The sequence below is a fragment of the Pezoporus occidentalis genome, unplaced genomic scaffold (genome assembly GCF_034315485.1).
Source record: "Pezoporus occidentalis ecotype Australia unplaced genomic scaffold, CSIRO_AGI_Poc_V1 ctg193, whole genome shotgun sequence".
Taxonomy (NCBI): Eukaryota; Metazoa; Chordata; class Aves; order Psittaciformes; family Psittacidae; genus Pezoporus; species Pezoporus occidentalis.
In genome coordinates, this window is record NW_026913782.1 from 470,517 (window position 1) to 488,504 (window position 17,988).

The 17,988-nt window shown below is 42.7% G+C and overlaps 1 long non-coding RNA gene across 2 annotated transcripts; it reads right to left on the reverse strand.

Annotated features, from left to right (window-relative positions):
• Nucleotides 1-937: 937 nt before the first annotated feature.
• On the reverse strand, nucleotides 938-12,908 carry LOC134162897 (uncharacterized). Of its 2 annotated transcripts, XR_009964481.1 has the most exons (3): nucleotides 11,085-12,908; nucleotides 5,905-6,009; nucleotides 938-3,358 (listed from the first exon to the last, which is right to left on the reverse strand). It is a non-coding gene; the product is annotated as an uncharacterized LOC134162897 (long non-coding RNA). The 2 variants fall into 2 exon arrangements; XR_009964480.1 differs by lacking the exon at nucleotides 5,905-6,009 and having other exon boundaries at nucleotides 11,019-12,908.
• Nucleotides 12,909-17,988: the final 5,080 nt, after the last annotated feature.

Consider the following 17,988-nt stretch of genomic DNA (forward strand, 5'->3'; position numbering starts at 1 on the left):
TGCCAGTATCCTTTTTCTTCTTGCTTTTCCTTGCTGCCTTACTGTTAGTGGGGCAAGTTCTCAAGTGCCAGTTCCTGCTCAGCTTTGGGGTACTGCAGTGGCTGCAAAGCTGAAGGAGCACTGCATGCAGTCCTGATGTCCCTGACATAAGAAGGACATGGAGCTGTTGGAGCAAGTCCAGAGGAGGCCACAAGGATGACCAGGGACTGGAGCACCTCCTGTATGGAGACAGGCTGAGAACATTGGGGCTGTTCAGCCTGGAGAAGAGAAGCTGCGTGGAGACCTCAGAGCAGCTTCCAGTGTCTGAAGGGGGCTACAAGGATGCTGGAGAGGGACTCTTCATCAGGGACTGTAGTGATAGGACAAGGGGTGATGGGTTCAAACTGAAACAGGGGAAGTTCAGGTTAGATCTAAGGCAGAAGTTCTTCCCTGTGAGGGTGCTGAGGCGCTGGCACAGGGTGCCCAGAGAAGCTGTGGCTGCCCCATCCCTGTCAGTGTTCAAGGCCAGGTTGGACAGGGCTTGGAGCAACCTGGTCTAGTGGAAGGTGTCCCTGCCCATGGCAGGGGGTTGGAACTGGATGATGTTAAGGTCCTTTCTAACACAAACCATTCTGTAATTCTATAGGGGTGGAAGATCAGGAGCATGAGCAGTGGGAGAGCAAAAATGATGGTGCTGCAAGAGCCACTAGCATCACAGGTGGTGGTAGCAGCAAGGAATGCAGCCTGTCCTGCAAACAAGCAGAATGGGGACCTCACTTAGGTCAGAACAAAATTAATGTGCAGTCAGGGTCTGGATTTGTGTCCACAGTGTGGATAGTCCCAGCATTCATTAAAGCTGCTCTCCCCTGGTATTGTTAAAGATGCCAAAGGAGAAAAGATGCAATATGCTTCTGCCTATTTTCCCATTTAGAGTTTATAATTGCCAAGTTTAGACATATTTATAGGCTTCCTTTTTCTTTTCTTTTCATTAAAAGCTTGAATCTTATCACTTCTCTTCCCCAGAATACTCCAAGCCAGACACCAGAGGACCGGCAGGATTATAATGTCACAGGGACACATGTAGGGAAGTGCAAGTGAAATAGGAACAGGGATTTCTTAGTCAGAGCATTTATAGTTTGCTGATGCTTTTGGTGTTGACATTACCTGTGTAGCTCAAATGCCTTGCAGGAGAACAGCAAAACGACTTTGGCCAGGTCCACCTGGCACAGCTCTGTTGACTCAGCAATGTCTGTCGGGGACATGAAACTGGTCGTGGAGCCAGCCTCCATCCATGTATGGTGTGTTGGGGCCAGACACACTGTCAGGGCTGTGCTTTACTAGCTCAGCTTGTTCCACTGGCACATGGGTCTGCTGCTGGAAGCCTGTTCCCTGCCAGCACAGCCCTCCCCATGTACATCTGGCCCTTCAGAAAACGTGAGAAAGCTCTGAATCTGGAAGAATTCCTCCATGAAAGCTTCTAGACAAAACAGAGAAAAGGCAAATCCAACCATCTCAGGCTCTAATGACTTGTATACTCCTACTATTGTACCAAATGAAGTTAGGAAAACCCAACAGCAATCTCTTGTGCTTCCTTATGGAAAACCAAAGGTCACTGGCTCACTTTTCTCCTGTGGGTTGCCTTTGAAGCGTGGGTGCCACTGGTGCACCACAGGGCTCCATGTAGAAGGCTCTATTTGATCTAAGTCTGTCGGTGGCTAGCTCTTTTTGGCATCTCTGGTTATCACCTTTGCATTACGAGGCTGGCTGCGATCTGATCGATCTGTTCAACAAATCAGATTCATCCCTCTGGCTCTGCCAAAACTCGAGTGTAGCCCTCAGTTGGGTAAAGCACAGACACTCCAGCTTTATTTATATTAATGTAATTATAGCTAGACCAATATTGAAATGGCCAACTTGAGCTGCAGGCAAAATAAACAAATGCTCCTTTGGTGATCAGTGCATAATGGGTTTTTTTAATTACAGCCTGCATGCCAACTGTAGACCATACCTAGAGAACGTGGCAGGCAGTTCTCACAGACAGTAAATGTCACTCATTTTCCAATATATCAAAATGAGAGAGCCTACAGAGGATGAAATTATTTTATGCAACAGGTATGAAAGAATTTCATACACCAGGTATTATATCTCAGTCCCCAAAAAGTCATTGGCAAAATTGCTACTAACCAGCAGACACAGCAGTTCAGTCTAGGCAGGGTATGTGTGTAAAGTAAGAAGCCTAAGGAAAGAGAAAAGAAATATCAGGAGCATACAGGAGATTACAAAATCTACCATGTCTATCATGAGTGTTGGGCAGCCACATGCATCCTGCATCTCATTGTCTGAATTAGTCCCATATGAGGCTGCAGCATCACTTGTAAGAAGATCCCAATTCATGGAGTCTTACAGAGCTGTTATTAGGTAATGTTTACTAGGCACAGCTGTGCTTAATTTCTGCCTATATAGTCATTGGTTTTGGCAGAGATTTTGAAGATGCTCCTCCTATCACCACAATTCTGGAAACAAAAGTTGCATGAGAAGACAAAGATGCAGCACTCCTCCTTCATCTGGTTTTCCAGCCAGGCAACCGACTACACTGCCAGTAGAATAACACCAAATCCCTGGGTTTATGCTGGTGTGAACATTTTCTTTGGCTTGCCTCCAGAGGGGTAACAGTCTTCTTGGGATTTGGGTCTGACTGTTCACTGTTTTCTCAAAAAGAGTTTCCTCAGGGTTCTGGTTTGGAACTTCTGAGGCTTTGTATCTGGAGATCTTACAAGCATCTGTCTTTGGGTGACACACACTCCATTTACTGGGAATCTGCCACCCTTGCCCCACACATGCACACAGTTTCAGGCAGGAAGCACTACTTCTGGGAAATTTACTGCTACACAGGCACACAACAGTTGTGTTTGAGCAGTCACACAGCTGTGGGGTGAAGCAGACATGCAGGGCACATGGCAGATGGTTGGACACCTCTTGCACAGCAAAACCCCTGCATCCTGTTGCTTACATACAGGGTGGCTCCGTACCTCAAGTTCAGTGAGTTCATCTGGGCCTGGCATGCCTGGAGCTGGTGGAACAGCTCACGCTCCAAATCACTGCTCAGCACATTGTCACCAGGCTTCCCATGTACCTGGCATGATGATTCCATTAAGCCAAGATCTTCAGGCTGGTGCCTGGTGTTCCATTGGCTCAAGCTCACTTGAACAGACACCTCCAGAAAGGCAGCTCAGGAAGGTAATGAAACACAAGCCAGAAAAAAGTGTGCTTACCTGGGGCACTTCTGCCAATGTAACAGAAATATGCACAGGGCAACTTCACTTCCACCTGATCCAGGTGGTTGCACAAAATGGAGAATGTCAAGAAAGACTGTGGGTACCTGGAGGGATAGTAAAATATATGTAAGAAATAGGTTCTGAAACTAAATAACATGTATCAGTATTTAGCCACTGCATTACATGTCGTGATTTTGCATTCAGAAGAATTCCAGTTGTTTTCTTGAAGTCTGCAGTTGGCTAAAAGAAGATAAACTCTTTGGCTCATTTTAACTGACTGTGTTTTGGGGAAACTTTAGTATTTCAGTACTTCAATTCTCATGAGTTTATATTTATAGAAAATAGTCAAAATGAAGATCTATTACAACTTGCAAATAGACTTTCTGGAGATACAGGTGCTTTCATTAGCCTGGCATACTTACAATCTTTATTTACCACACAGCCAGCAAAAACATTCAGCTTGCTGGGAAGGTGCAGACAGCACTAAAGTTACTTAATAACTGTTCTTCTGGTTATAGAACTACAGTACTGGTACTGAAGGAGGCAATGGTTGGTGTAGTTACAAAAGAAGGCCTCTCTAAAACCAAAGATCCTAGCTGAATTCTTTCTCTCTCATTCATCCCAAAGGGAAACCCAAGGTTTCACGTGAGCTATGACTGCAGATGTAAAATAGCTTGGCCTCTTCTCCATGTGAAGAAAGACTTATCCTGTCCCTGTAAGATTATGGTCTGTCCCTAGGTAATCACTGAGCCTAAACTCAAAAGATGGCCATACAAGACTGACACATCAAGGAACAGGCTCTACTGACATCCCAGGGAGTCAGTCCAAAGTGTCTAAGCTGAACACCCCAATCAGGGCTATAAATTATGTGTCTCATGTCCATGGTATATATACATATAAACATATGTAGCTATTTTCTGTTGCTGCTAGCTTCCACACCTTTTAGCAATTAAATCTTCCACTTTGAATTGATAGGTCCCAAAATCTGATGAGAAAAAACGAAGAATACAATTGACAAGATTCAGGGCCCTGGGCCTATACGGTGCCCCCTGCAAGCAAGATGTTAAACCCCAATGACATCTCAGCATGGACTGAAAGATGGACCTGTGCAAGCTTCATTCCCCAGCTCAGATCCAAAACCAGTGCAGCAGTCACTGCCTTATGGCATTGTACTGATGTCAGCAGACAGCAACTTTATTTAAAGCAGGGCTCTCATTCACATTCATTGAGTAAATGTTGTTCTTGCCTTCCAGCTGTTTGTTACCACCCGTCTGCTGGGCTACAATCTCTTGACAAGACAGTCGACAGGAGGGAACCAGTGTCTGAGCCACAGCCATTAGAATTCAGACACTGCACAGTCTAGCACCTTAGCATGAACCCTCCCTTCTCGGTGGCTTGAGCTTAATACACAGTGAGTTACAAGCTGGAGTGCCTGAGGGGTAGGTACATGCTCCCCACTATTATTCCTGTAATGGAGATTGCATCCAGAGGCTGCTGTCCCTGCTCTTCAGCCCTGCACCATGTTTTTACCTCACATCATTCCAGTTCACATGTGTTGGTTCCCATCCTCTATCAGACCTTCCTCCCATGGGCTCTCATCCACAATGTCCACAGTAGCACTCCCATGTGTTTCCAAGCACCAGGCTTGCTCTTCAAGGAGACTTTTGACAACTGCATTAAAAAATGAAAACTCAGGCCAAGTACTTCATGGTTTTGGATGCTGCCATATCTTTTGTAGCCATTCCTACAGAGTGGCAGGGAGTACTTTTATTATGGAACTCACATTTGGGTTTTAAATGTTCTTTCCATTTCTCCACATCAAGCTGGTATTACTACAGTTTGATTATTGCAATATATTATTGTGGCTAATTATTACTTGGCTGTATTTGTTATTAGGTTCATCACTGCCTGGAAACGTCTGTGTTAGATTTAGTGTGGATAAATATCAAAAGATTTGGATATTCAAAACGTTTCCAAAAGTTTTAAATATGCAAAATTGTCTCTATTCCTGGAGAGGAATGGAAGTTAGCATACGAAGGAGGAATAATCAGTCCAAGTAGGGCAAATTAAAGGACAGATTCTAGTACCTCCCATCTCTGGGAGAATTTCCTTAAAACTGAGACACAGCATCCTGGGGAGTCTGTTTCTGCACAGCTTGTGTTAATTTAAAGCGTTTGTGTTGCATCGTTACCCTTTATCATCAAGCTTTCTGTAATGGTCAGTGTTACATATCTCAAGCTCTGTGAGCTAATTAAGTCAGGAACTGCAATTTTTGGAGTGATACAACAGATTATTCCCACAATAGCATTCCCACAGGATTGCATCATCTCAGACTCTGGCTGTACTTAGGGAAAAAGAAAAGTAAGTTCATTTTTGAAACTGGGTCTAGTTTAAGTCCTCACCCAGACATCTGTGTGAAGCCTTCTCTATAGAAGGAACTGGGGAAGGGGGAAGCCCTTTTTTGGGAATCTTGGAGTAAAATACCTGTTGATGGTCAACTCTTTTTAGCACAGTCTCATTTAACTCCCCGGGACAAAAGCTAAGTGACAGTGTTGGAAGTGCCGTAGACAACGGCCAAGTGCATGTCCTTCCACCAATCCCATGAATTAATCTGAAGTAGAAGAAATTTTGGTGCCAGGAACATACCTACCTTCTAAAATGGAGCTGAAATGTGGATTATTTGTGTTTCAATATATCCAGACAAAGCAGCAAACTCTGTTCAACTTCACAAGGGCAACTTTAATGAATTTTCCCTCTAGGTACAAAAGAGTGGAGAACTCTTACCTGCATGTCAGACACTTTCTTTTTCTGCAGTACTTTTGAAACCAACAACATTTGCGTACCTTATTTCAACTTTTGCAAGAACTGGACAAAATTGCTTCACCCATTAGAGAATGTGTGGTTCAATTGGATTCATTTTTCAGTGCACATCAGTGGTAAATTTAGTTTAAAATACTTTACAGGTACCATAGCCAAATATAGCATCCTGAATTAAGAATGAATTATAATTACTAGACTACAGTTTTCTCCCAGTCAATCCTACACCTATCCTGAAGAGTGCTCCCATACTTGTTTTCCTTGAGACTTAATGATTGTATACCCTAAATATGCCATTTTCTACTTCTCATTTGGCTATAAATAAAGGTTTAAAGGATCTCTTTTCTGGATTATTAAGGAGAAGGTTTACAATTTCTAAACTGTAAATATTTCTGAAGACATTTGTTAAGCTGAAAAGAATAATATTGCCATTATTTCTGCTGCTGATGGCAGAGGGATGGAATTTAAATTCAGATATGTTGGTAATTGTCAGTTCTTTCCTCCCCCTTGAAAATCAATGGAAATTAAATCCATAACTTGTAATCCACATTTAGAATTGTGCTTAATAGCTGATGACATGATATATGACCTATGGGGAGCAAATAACAGAAGGGCTCTCAATTTGAAATTCAAGCCTAGACATCTAGAGAAAATAATCCAAAACTCAGTTATTCCACAGAAGGGAAAACGAGGAAACTAATGCTGAAAGAAGTCTGAGGGTGATAGTAGAGAGCACATTAAATGCAACTGAGCAAAAAAGGAGAAAGGGAAATTTTTTGGCTTCAGATTCAAAGACATCACCTCCTGGAAAAGGGAAGAAAAGATTCCACTCCATATGGCTTTGGTGTGACCACAGTAGGAATACTAAATTCACTCCTGGGTACCTTATTAGCATCTAAAAGGGCAGGTTCAGTGAAGAGCAACAGTAGTGTCTAAGGGGTTGTCTAGGCTGACTTTTAAGGAAAGATTAAAATAGTTTAGGGGTGTACTGGGGCACCTTTTATTCCCGTGGAGTAGCACTTCAATTCTTATTCCATCCTTTCCCCTACATTTTAATAGGCCTACTTACAAAGCAATATATCATGGGCAAATGTGCAAAAGTCTGGACCTCAAGATATATGTATTGGCTAAGCAATGAAGAGAGGAAGTTCCAATAGACATCTATGTATGTCAGAAGGGCTGTTAACACCAGTGGGCATAACTTGCAAGAGGATGATATTTTTAAAGGAAAAAATGTAAAAGAAAATGAAAACTTATCGACAGGTCTGTTAGGGTATTGATTACTCTCATCAATGAAGTGATGCATTTCTTGATACATTTTAAACTATATTTGCAAAGCATAAGCAACTGAACTCAGGAGAGGAATCCTGCACTGGACAGAAGATGGACTAGATGGCTTAACGGGTCTCTCTTATTTCCACTTGCATTGACTCAGAAACTTTAACGAGAGACAGGAAGTTACAAGACAATCTGGTAATAAACATGCACCACTGTCTAATGTATTATTTGGCCAGAGCCCAGATAATTCCTGAAGTGCACCTCAGGGCCTCATCATGACTCCAGTGCTAAATATCTTACAGTCCCACCTCTGCTTGGCTGTGAAACATCACACAGTGTAAACAAGAAATCAGTCGGTAATCCTGAGCAGAGGTCTCTAATGGTAGTGTTAGGGAGATTATCTGGATCTGCTAGAAATACTGTTTAGATCAGCTTTGTTCTGGGTTTAAGTCTACTAAAACCTCCCCAGGACTGTTATTTTCTAGGAATCAGAATCACAGAACCATTATGGTTGGAAATGACCTCTGCAGATCACCCAGTCCAACCCCCTACCAAGGCAGGGCACCCAGAGCAGGTCACACAGGAACATGTCCAGGTGGGTTTGAATGTCTCCAGAGAGGGAAACTCCAGAACCCCCTGTGTAGCCTGTTCAGTGCTCTGACACCCTCAGTGTAAAGAAGTTCTTCCTCATGCTGAGTTGAGACTCGTTGTGTGTTAGTTTATGGACATTGCTCCTCGTCCTGGCTCAGGGCACCACTGGAAAGAGTCTGGCACCATCCTCTTGGTGCCTGCCTTTGAGACATTTCTATCTCAAAGTCATAGAGCCATAGAGTTTCTCTGACGTGCCCTCTTCCACTAGCATCTTCCCTTTCCTCCTTACTCAGGCCCAGGGCTTCCATCAGGAGGTGGATCATCACCACTTCAGTCAGGGAAAAGAAGTTCAGATCCTGATGGAGGGATCTGACAGCCTTTGATACTGCAGACATCCAGCAGTTAATACATTCAATACTGGCCAAGTAGGGCTCCTACACTGACCCCCTGCATCCCAACTGCACCCCATCACTGGGTGCTCATCATCTCCCCAGGATGGCCTTTCTTCTCCAGGGCTCAAGCAGGCTTTGCTAGCAACTTCTGCATTTTGGCAGAATGGTTTATTTTCCCTTCAGAGGTCATTAAATCTCTATCGATCTCAAGCAATTGGTTTTTCACACTAGGCAGACTTTGGTATAAATTACTGATAGGGGATGTGATTTTGGATCCCCATCCAATGCACTGAGCAGCCAATTTTGAGTACATATTTTTCCTGTTCCTCTTGTTACAGTCCCCACACAATGACAGCAGCAGCCCTGCTTTTCTGCAGAGCTGAGCATAGGTGATTTCCTTACCCTGGCCTCATCAGGAGAAGCCATTTCAGATTTATTCATTCTCCCTCCTCTCAATGCAAATTTACTCTTCTCTCTCCCCCTGCCCTGAAAAAAACATGCATATTAAAATTTCCACCTTCTAAAAATAGGCTCAGAATAAAAGGCGATCGATAGATTTTTAAACTCTTGCTTATTTCTTAACTGCTTTAAGGCAACCTGATCGTGTCTCTCAGCTGTGAAATTAACTATACTGGGAAACTCTGATTCCCTAAAGAAGAAGGTTCTTTCTGTGAAATGGAAATAGTGCAGTGAGCTTCTTTTTTGTTTTCCACAGCCCCTTATGTAGCAAATATCCACCTGCTCTGGACAGAGTCAAGTCCAGCAGCCAGCATCCTCCAGGGCTTACTGCAAAGATCAGGTTTATGGAGGGATCTGAACTGAGATCTACATAAGTTTGGATCAAGTGTGGCTCAACCAACCTGCAGCAATCAGAAAGGAAGAAGGGTTTCCATGATCTGTTTCTCCTTCAGGAGATCTGCAAATATTTGTGTTTCTTGTTACCAAACACATATTTAGTAGAAGGTGTAGTTACAACTTTCCCAGTATTCACCCTTAACCATCATATTTTGTCTCCCTTTCACCACCTTTCCAATATAAAATCTTCTTGCTATTTCTAAAAAGTCAAGAACAAACAAGCTGATTTACAAAACAAAACCGTTTTCCTCAACAATGTATATTTCTGTTATATTCACTTCAACACTCTCTCATATTTTTACCTTCACTCACCAAACACAGTTTACATGAGGGTAGCAAACAGTACAGAAACAGAACAGGGTAAGCATGAAGAAAAAGAGTGAGCAAGAGACACAGAAAAAAAACATGAACTTTCTTTCAAGCTATTTAACAAAGTAAGGGCTCTGGGAAGATAAACAGCACACTGATTCCATTCAAAAAGGTAGTTTTTCCTTTCAAAGCAACCACAGTCAAACCGAAGACAGCCAGGAATTTCTGTAGCAGGAAGACCTCTAGATACAGAAACACAGAGAACCAGGAAGAAAGACATTTTGATGAATGATCTTGAGAGCTTGAAGACCCACAGCAGAAGGCAGAGGTGAGCTTCCAAGCTGGTCCATTGACCGGGGAAGGAGGGTTCCCAGTTTGCAGACAGCAAGAGTTATCTTGTTATTTTGGATATTAGACTCTTTCATAGATACACAGTTGCCCTGTGCAACTGCTCTTGCAAAAGAGAAAGCTTTTCCGTGGAGCTCCCTGGGCACCCAATGGCAATTTTCATTATCATCTGGACAGAAACCAAAATTATGCAGGCTGGACCTTAGTTCAATATTGTATTAAGGTAAACACACTGGCATCATCCTGTGACAAACATTACATCATCCTTTTAGCTAGTAAAGTTGTTAATGTCTATATTTCACTAGGCAACAGGCTGAGTGAGTTTTGACCTTTCAAACTCACAGCTTTGCTATCTGAGGGCTCTACAAAGGCAGTCAGCCCACAGATGTGAGATGGGAAGGGTTCATGTTCACTTCACGTGGTATCCTGTATATCTATTATACATGCACAGGTACATACAGAAAGTTACACACAGAGGCCTGCTATAGAGAGGGACTCTATATACATAAAATGATTGTAAGTACTTGTCTCTCACACACATCCTCAATGTGTGTGAGTGCCAGAAACTAGACATGACATTCCAGACTGGAATGATGCAAGGAAAAAATATATTGCATTTATGGAAATCATTCATTTTCCTTGTCTGGGAACCTCTTGAATATAAATAATATTTTAATTTATAAATTTCAAAGCGCTGTCCTAAGAATGGCTATGAATCATTATCTTCATTTGACAGTGGGAGAAACAAGGAGCAGACTGTTTCAAGCCGCAGACTAAGGTCACATGGAGCAAATGAAGTCAAACCTCATCTCCTGAGCCCAACTTTCCCTTGAGACAGCACACCAGAGAACACACACAACTTTATCAGCACATACACTAACAGTATTGGCAACTCTGAGCCTTCACAGATCAGGACTGAGGTTTGAAATGATCAGCGGATTTGCTTTAAATGTGTAAGATTAAAACACCCAAATAAATACACTTGTGCTACTTCTATTCGCCTTCTGTTATCTGAGCCTTTGGAGTATGCTAAGGTAATGGTTTCCAGGTGTTTCCACCACCAAAAGACCCAGTCATCTTTCCTTTAAAAAAGGGAAGGGAGGGTACTAAACAAATGGCACTAAATACTGTAAATCAGACCTTGAGAGTTGCAATAAAAATGCAGATAGCATACTTCTGGCACATGCCAAAGACTGCTCTCTTTAGAAAATGATCCTCTACCCCAAAAAGCAGGTCTTACCTTCAGAGCAGCAGCAGTTCCCCGTGATGACTCTCACAGCTGGTAAACATCCATCATCACCTTGGACTGGGTCCTCCAGACATTTTTGAAGGAGCAGCAGCCCAAGGCAGAGCTCAGACAGCACTGTGGGACTTGTGGGTCTTTCTGAGCTGTTTGAATCCAGCAGCTCATGTAGCCAGAGCACAACAAATTAGAGCAGTGCACACACCACCTTTCCTTTGCAATCAGAATTGTTCTTCCCCCAGTATAAGCCTATTCCTCCTATTCAGGTTGGTAACATGGGACCAAAGCTGCCATGGCCACACAAAGTGGAGTTTTGGTCCAGCCTGAGCTCATTCCTCCTACTCGAATTTTCTGCTGGTTTAACTCTATGCAGTGAAGCTTTACATCAGATGCAGTTTATCTGTACCCTTCATGTTTCACACCAGCTGAAATTCACAACCCCAAAGCAGTGGTGTTCAGTTTAGGGCATTTTTTCCTCCTCTAAAGACCTGTCTTTTTCAAATGTCTCCAAATTATACAATTGCTAGGGGCACTGATAGTTGTTTTCCTTTTAACTCCGAGACACTATCTGTTTTTTTCAGCTCCTCTGTTGTTTTATCTCTTATTATCTTAAATCATTTTGAAAGCTATATCTTCCATTTAAAAGTCGTATCCCATTATCTAGGAGGGAATTTGAAAAGGTCGGTGTTAAAAGGAAACACAAGCTAAAACAACCCCAGCACTCGAGCCTTCAACACTAACTAACCCATGCAATATTGAAGGTTAATTAGGCTTTAAGGAAATGCACAGGCAATACATGTGGCATGCTACTGATAAAATGACACTGCTTACAGTAAATTAAATCATAGTAGAACCTCACTGAGGCACTAATCATGGGCAAAACACTGAAAAAAAATAATGTTTTCTCAGGTTGGAATCTCTTTAAATTACTAAACAGCAGAATTCAATGTAATCTGGTGTGTGGCCTTCAACAATTACAGTCTAGTTTTACTCAGTCTTAATGCATTTGAATATACATTGCAAAAATAACAGTTGTAGGTATATGGCAGCTCTGGAAATATCTGGGTGGTCTCTAAAGTGTGTGAATTAGGAGTGTGTTATTTAATACACTTTTTTACAGGGAACACAAGATATCTCAATGGTTTCTCCTTGCTTTGCCATGTCTGTTAGCAGTTAGGTATTGGAACAGACAGGATCTACTGAGGAGAAGCACATCTGGACATTCATAAAACTGAAATAAAGTTAAACATGTTATCCAGCTTTCATTTCTCTTTCAAAGTCATAAAATTGCATGCTGGTGCACACTTGCTGGAGTGTGAAAAATAAAGTATATGTTGTTACTGAATCTCATTTTTAGCAGAAAAACAATTGATTGTGTGCCCTGTACATTATATGGGCATGTAATATGCTATGTAATAAATAAATCAACCTGATGTGAGAACCTGGTTTTTGGTTTTCAGATAAGTAGTTGACAGACTCTGGGAAATGCAATTGCTCAGTTTTTTCATGCTGTAACCCTTGAAAATGTTACAAACACTTTCATAACTGTAAGCCTGAAGGCACAGCACCACAGAGAAACCATATTGCTAACACATGAATGGCCTTTAATGTCTGCAGAGCCCTCAATCAGCTCCATTATATTCCTCTCAAAGAATGACGTGAAATGCGTTTGACACTATCATTGCTTCATTAGCTAAAACTTCACTGAGGTTAGCCATATGTGATACAGCAGGAAATCCTCACCTTTAGGGGAAAACAGATCTCACCTATTTGACTTTGCTGCTTCTGAGAATTCAGAAACACAGACAAGTAAAATTCTCATGTTTGAAACATGCAGAAGAAGAACTCAAAAAATAAAGACTAGTTAGTTCTACAAACTTTGGTTTGATAGTGATATACAGTGAGAATGGAATTTGCCATGGTGGATATGCATTTGGATATGTCAAGACACATTCTTCTTGAGAACATGCTTGGGTGAAAGTCACAGATAATCCCAGGTACATAATCACAATGTGAACATGGTTCTGCAAAATGCATGATCAGAAGGAGCAAGCAACATGGACTCATCACAATTTTAATTTAAGCTTTTAAAGATTAGGCATAAAATGTCTCAAACCAGATAATGCTGCCTCCCATTTCAGTTGATCATTAAACTAGTCCATCTGTTTGGGGTTGTAGCCCTGCCTGACGTCCTCTGAATAGGATCCAATGCATAAATGACCACAGAGGCAGACCTGTCCGTATCGTGATTAAAACACACACACAGATATCTGTTTGGACTGTTACACAACACAAAAATTCATTTTCTTCCTTTGCATTCCTTTGAAACACATCCCTCTTTTAACCCAAACCTTTAAAAGGGTGTTTGTGTCACTGCAAAACTGAGGAAAACACTGGAAGTTGGAGCACGTCTTTTAACAGTTTCCAGGCAGCCTGTCTCAGCCCAGAGCAAAGGAGCATCTGGTAAAATGTTTTCCATCTCCTCGACTGTTCTTATCTCTACTTCTGTTTCTAAGGTCAGTAAAAACATACAGAAGTGATTATGCAGGAACTAGCTCTGAGGCATTATGCTATTTGTCAAAGTACTAACAGTGAATTCAGTACGTGTAAATCTCTTTGCCATGTGCAGTAGAGCTGTGCTCTGGAATACCAGTGGGATAGTGACAGGAGTCATTTCCTAGGCAGCTTATCTTTGGGGGAAGTTTGTGGTCAGTATAATAAGAAGCCCCAATTTTTAAGAACCCACAAGCTGCAAGGGACAGTCCCACTGGCCCCTTCTGCTAACAAGAACAGCTGAGTTACTTTGCATCTTTATCAGTGACCTGGAAGAAAACACGAAGTCCTTGCTGATAAAGGTGGCAGATGACACAGATTGGGGGTGAACAAAGAAGTGAGGTCGCCGATGCAGGGTGAGCTATTAATAAGCAAACAGCATATAAGCAATATACCCCAATATAAAGGTAAATGAAGCAATGACTGTAGGAGGTCATTATAGAATCAGGGACTCTATCCTACAAAGCAATGGCAGCCTTGTCATGGTGAATAGCCAAATGAGTACCAATCCCTGAGCAAATGCAGTGATCAAAAGACCAAGTCTCTAAGACAAGGCAGGAAATTCTTGGGATACAGAGGCCTAAGCGCATCTGTGAATCTTAACAACCTTGCAACCTCTCCTTGCGAAACCATTGTCCATTGGATGCGACTCCACTTGTGAGGAACTGCTGGGGAACAGAAATCTTGGTGGGGATCTAACTTGTACCTGTGTAGGTGAGCTGTACAGATGTGCCACATTCAGCCATGACCAGGACATGGTCTTTGCTGCATGCCTCGGTCTTGGTCCTGGGATCTCCAAAGGAAAATAGGGGCTGCCAGAATGTGGGTTCCCAGCAAGGAACACCAGCCTCCCATGCCATGGTGTCCCAGAGGCCACCATGTCGATGTGTGGAGCCAGTCAACAAGCTGAACAGCTTTAGCCCACCACTTCCCCCTGTATGTATCTCAGGGACAGTCTAGATGCAGCCACTTTGTTCCATCCCAGTGTCTGTAGTTTAGGAGGGTGTTAATAAGCTGTAAAGCAGAGTGAGTGTGGAAAGTTTGCCTTGTATAGTAAAAGGTTGACACTTTATCACAGAGAAAATGAAGGACTGGATTTGATCAGTCTGCAAGAACAGAGCTTTCCACTAGGCTGTGTGGTACAAAAGACGGAGGTGTAACACCACCCAGAAGCTGCAAGTTGAAACTTGGACAAGTTCAGACTAGTCAAAGTGCTGATGTTTGACTACTAGTAGAACCTCCCAAAGGTTTTGCTGGGTTCCCTGGCTGTGGCAAATTCAAAATCAAGATTAGGCTCCTTCTAGAAGAGGATCAGATGAATTAAGCACAATACCTCTGACCTCCTAGTCTGTAACTCCATGTAGTCCTGAGCTTTCTTTTTCCTCCCCACATTCCAGAAAATGTGACTGGGGGGGGGGGGGCACTTCCACAGGAGCATCAGACATGCTTTTGTTGACTTTCCTTACAAACTGGGTGTTTCAGAAGACACTCTCGGGCTATGCCAGGTGAGATGCCAAAGGAATTCACCTCCTGTATGATCTATATTTGCTGGGCATGATAAGGACTTAAGGCAGGCCTGGATGGAGAAAACAAGCTCTCCTCTTCCACCAAGCAGACCAGGAATAAATCTGGCACTTCCAACTTGAGCAAAGATTCTTCTCTTGCAATTCTTGTTTGCAGGACAGCTAGAAAGCAAAGATGCAACTACCTGAGGGCCCCTCTAGAATGGGAAGTATCATTTGGGGCTGGGGATCCAACAGAGGCTCACTTATTAAAATCAGCTGGGGATGGCAGTATATATAGGAATTTGGTTGTTGGTATATGAAGTTATAAATAGGCATTTGGAAAGCCTGGGAGCTCACACAGTTATTGCTTTTTATTTTAAAATGGTAATGTGGATTTCAAGCTCATGAAAGGCATGAGATTGGTGGTGAAGACCTGTCTAGCCACACATAGGATCAGCAAGAAATTCAGGTTCTTCCATCTCACTCAGCCTTGCCATGGAAGAAAGACCAGCTCCTGGGAAGTTTTGGTCTTTATGAACAATCTAGCCCCCAGGCCCTCTGATGGCCTATGCCAGCTCTGATGCCTGCTTCGTGATACAGACTGATGTGACCTGGAAACCTGAATGGTACTGGCCACTTATTTTTATTTCCTTATTTTCCTCCTTAATGTTTATGGAAAAAGAAAAGCTGTAGCACAAGAAAGAGAGCAGAGGTTGTCTACTGCTCACAATAACATATACAGGATCTCCCACCATGCTTTGAAGTTACTGTATCTTACTAGAATAGCTCAAAATGGGTACTGCGGCAAAACATGGCTCTTCAACAGTGCCTCTGTGCATCAGATGGTGAGATCATCACCTTAGGGTCAATGCTTTCTGAAGAATTTGACTTGTGTCTGCTTGACTCCTACCAGGTACACCCACTATTTGGTGTCCTCTCCCAGCCTAGAGCCCAAATGGTTACAGCCTGGCTATTTGCAGATTCATAGAATCACAGAATCACATAACGGTTTGTGGTAGGGACCTTGAAACTCATCCAGTTCCAACTCCTTGCCATGGGCAGGGACATCTTCCACTAGACCAGGCTACTCCACATCCTGTCCAACCTAGCCTTGAACAATGACAGGGATGGGGCATTCACCACTTCTTTTGCAACCTGTGCCAGTGCCTCAGCACCCTCACAGGGAAGAACTTCTGCCTTAGATCTAACCTGAACTTCCCCAGCTTCAGTTCGAACCCATCATCCCCTGTCCTAGTGCTACAGTCCCTGATGAAGAGCTCCTTTCCAGCATCCTTGTAGGCCCCTTCAGACACTGGAAGCTGCTCTGAGCTCTCCAATCAGCTTCTCCAGGCTGAACAGCCCCAATGCTCTCAGCCTGTCCCCACACAGGAGGTGCTCCAGACCCTGATCATCCTCGTGGCCTCCTCTGGACTTGCTCCAAGAGCTCCATGTCCTTCTTATGTTGGGGATACCAGCACTGCACACAGTGCTGCAAGTGGGGTCTCATGAGAACAGAGCAGAGAAGCAAAATATTTGACTTCTTACTGTGAAATCTGTTCATATTAATTCCAGGCAAGAGGAAAAAGCAATTTTGGGGGGGAAATATTTTGTATTTTATCTTTTACTTTAGCTTTTCTCTTTAGAAACCAACCTAAGTTGGTTTCTGGGCTGGATGAGTCAGATGGAGCTGACAACCATTAGTACTGCATTAAAAAACTGCAGTAAAAACAGAAAATAAAATACTTTTTGGAAACATCTGATTTAAGAACAAAACAAACCCACTAATTGGTTAGAAGCTGACAGAAATTATTAGCAATAAGCTCTTTCGCATAGAAATAGGCTTATTACCATCTTTTCCAAGCTAAATAATTCTATGATTCCATGAATTTGCAGCAGCTGGCATGAGCCTGGCATTGTTCCAGCAAACTGTACCCTGCAAATACCATCTTTCCACCTGATCCTAGGAAAAACACCAGCAAGACAGGCTTGTATTCTCTTCCTTATCCCTGAATAATATACTCCCATTGACCCCTTCAGGAGCTCTGTGCATGTGCATGTGTGTAAAGAGTATGGTCCAAAAAGGGAAAAATAAAGCAGTTTTGAATTTTCAGCTGGCAGACCTGTGAGCAAGGACTGCAGGCTGCTTTTAATTCAGGGGTAGAAGCATAGGACGATGTGTTTTGCTACATCACTGAAAGCCAGTAGAGGCCATCCGGGAAGGAAAGACTAAGCTAATCACAAATCACAGCCATATGAAGATCTCAGGTTGAATCAGATTTGTTAGAGGGCTTGGTTTGCCATTTTTCTTGGGTTTGTTTAGTTTTGGTTTGTTTTTCTTTTAAGTCAGCATAAAATTACCCTCTGCGTGATGCATAGCATAGTCTTCAGCTCCTGGGTCTGCCCACACTCACATCTCAAAGCACATTTGTGGTTTGCTGAGATCTAGTGTTGTCTGCTTGCTTTTTTTGACCAAGGACTTTTACATATGATTATACTCTAAAAGTGTGCCATAGATTACATGGTCCATAACCAGGTTACAAGGAGAGAACACAGGTCTGTGTTTAGGAAACCAGCTTTAACCCCAATAGGAACAGCTTCTAAACATTCAGCCTTTTTCATTAGTTACTTGGTTAAATGTAGGGACAGAGCCTGCAAATGTTAGGGATATTCACTTTGCTGGGGCAAAACAACCTGAAACACTTTGCAGGATTGAGGTTCAAGTATGGAAAGCAGAATGTTAACAACCTGGTGTTGTAATGTGAATCCAGTTTTGCAATTATTCTAAAAGGCCAAATTATGTGAGATTTTGTCAACTCTAGTTTAACAGGGGTGGACAATACTGA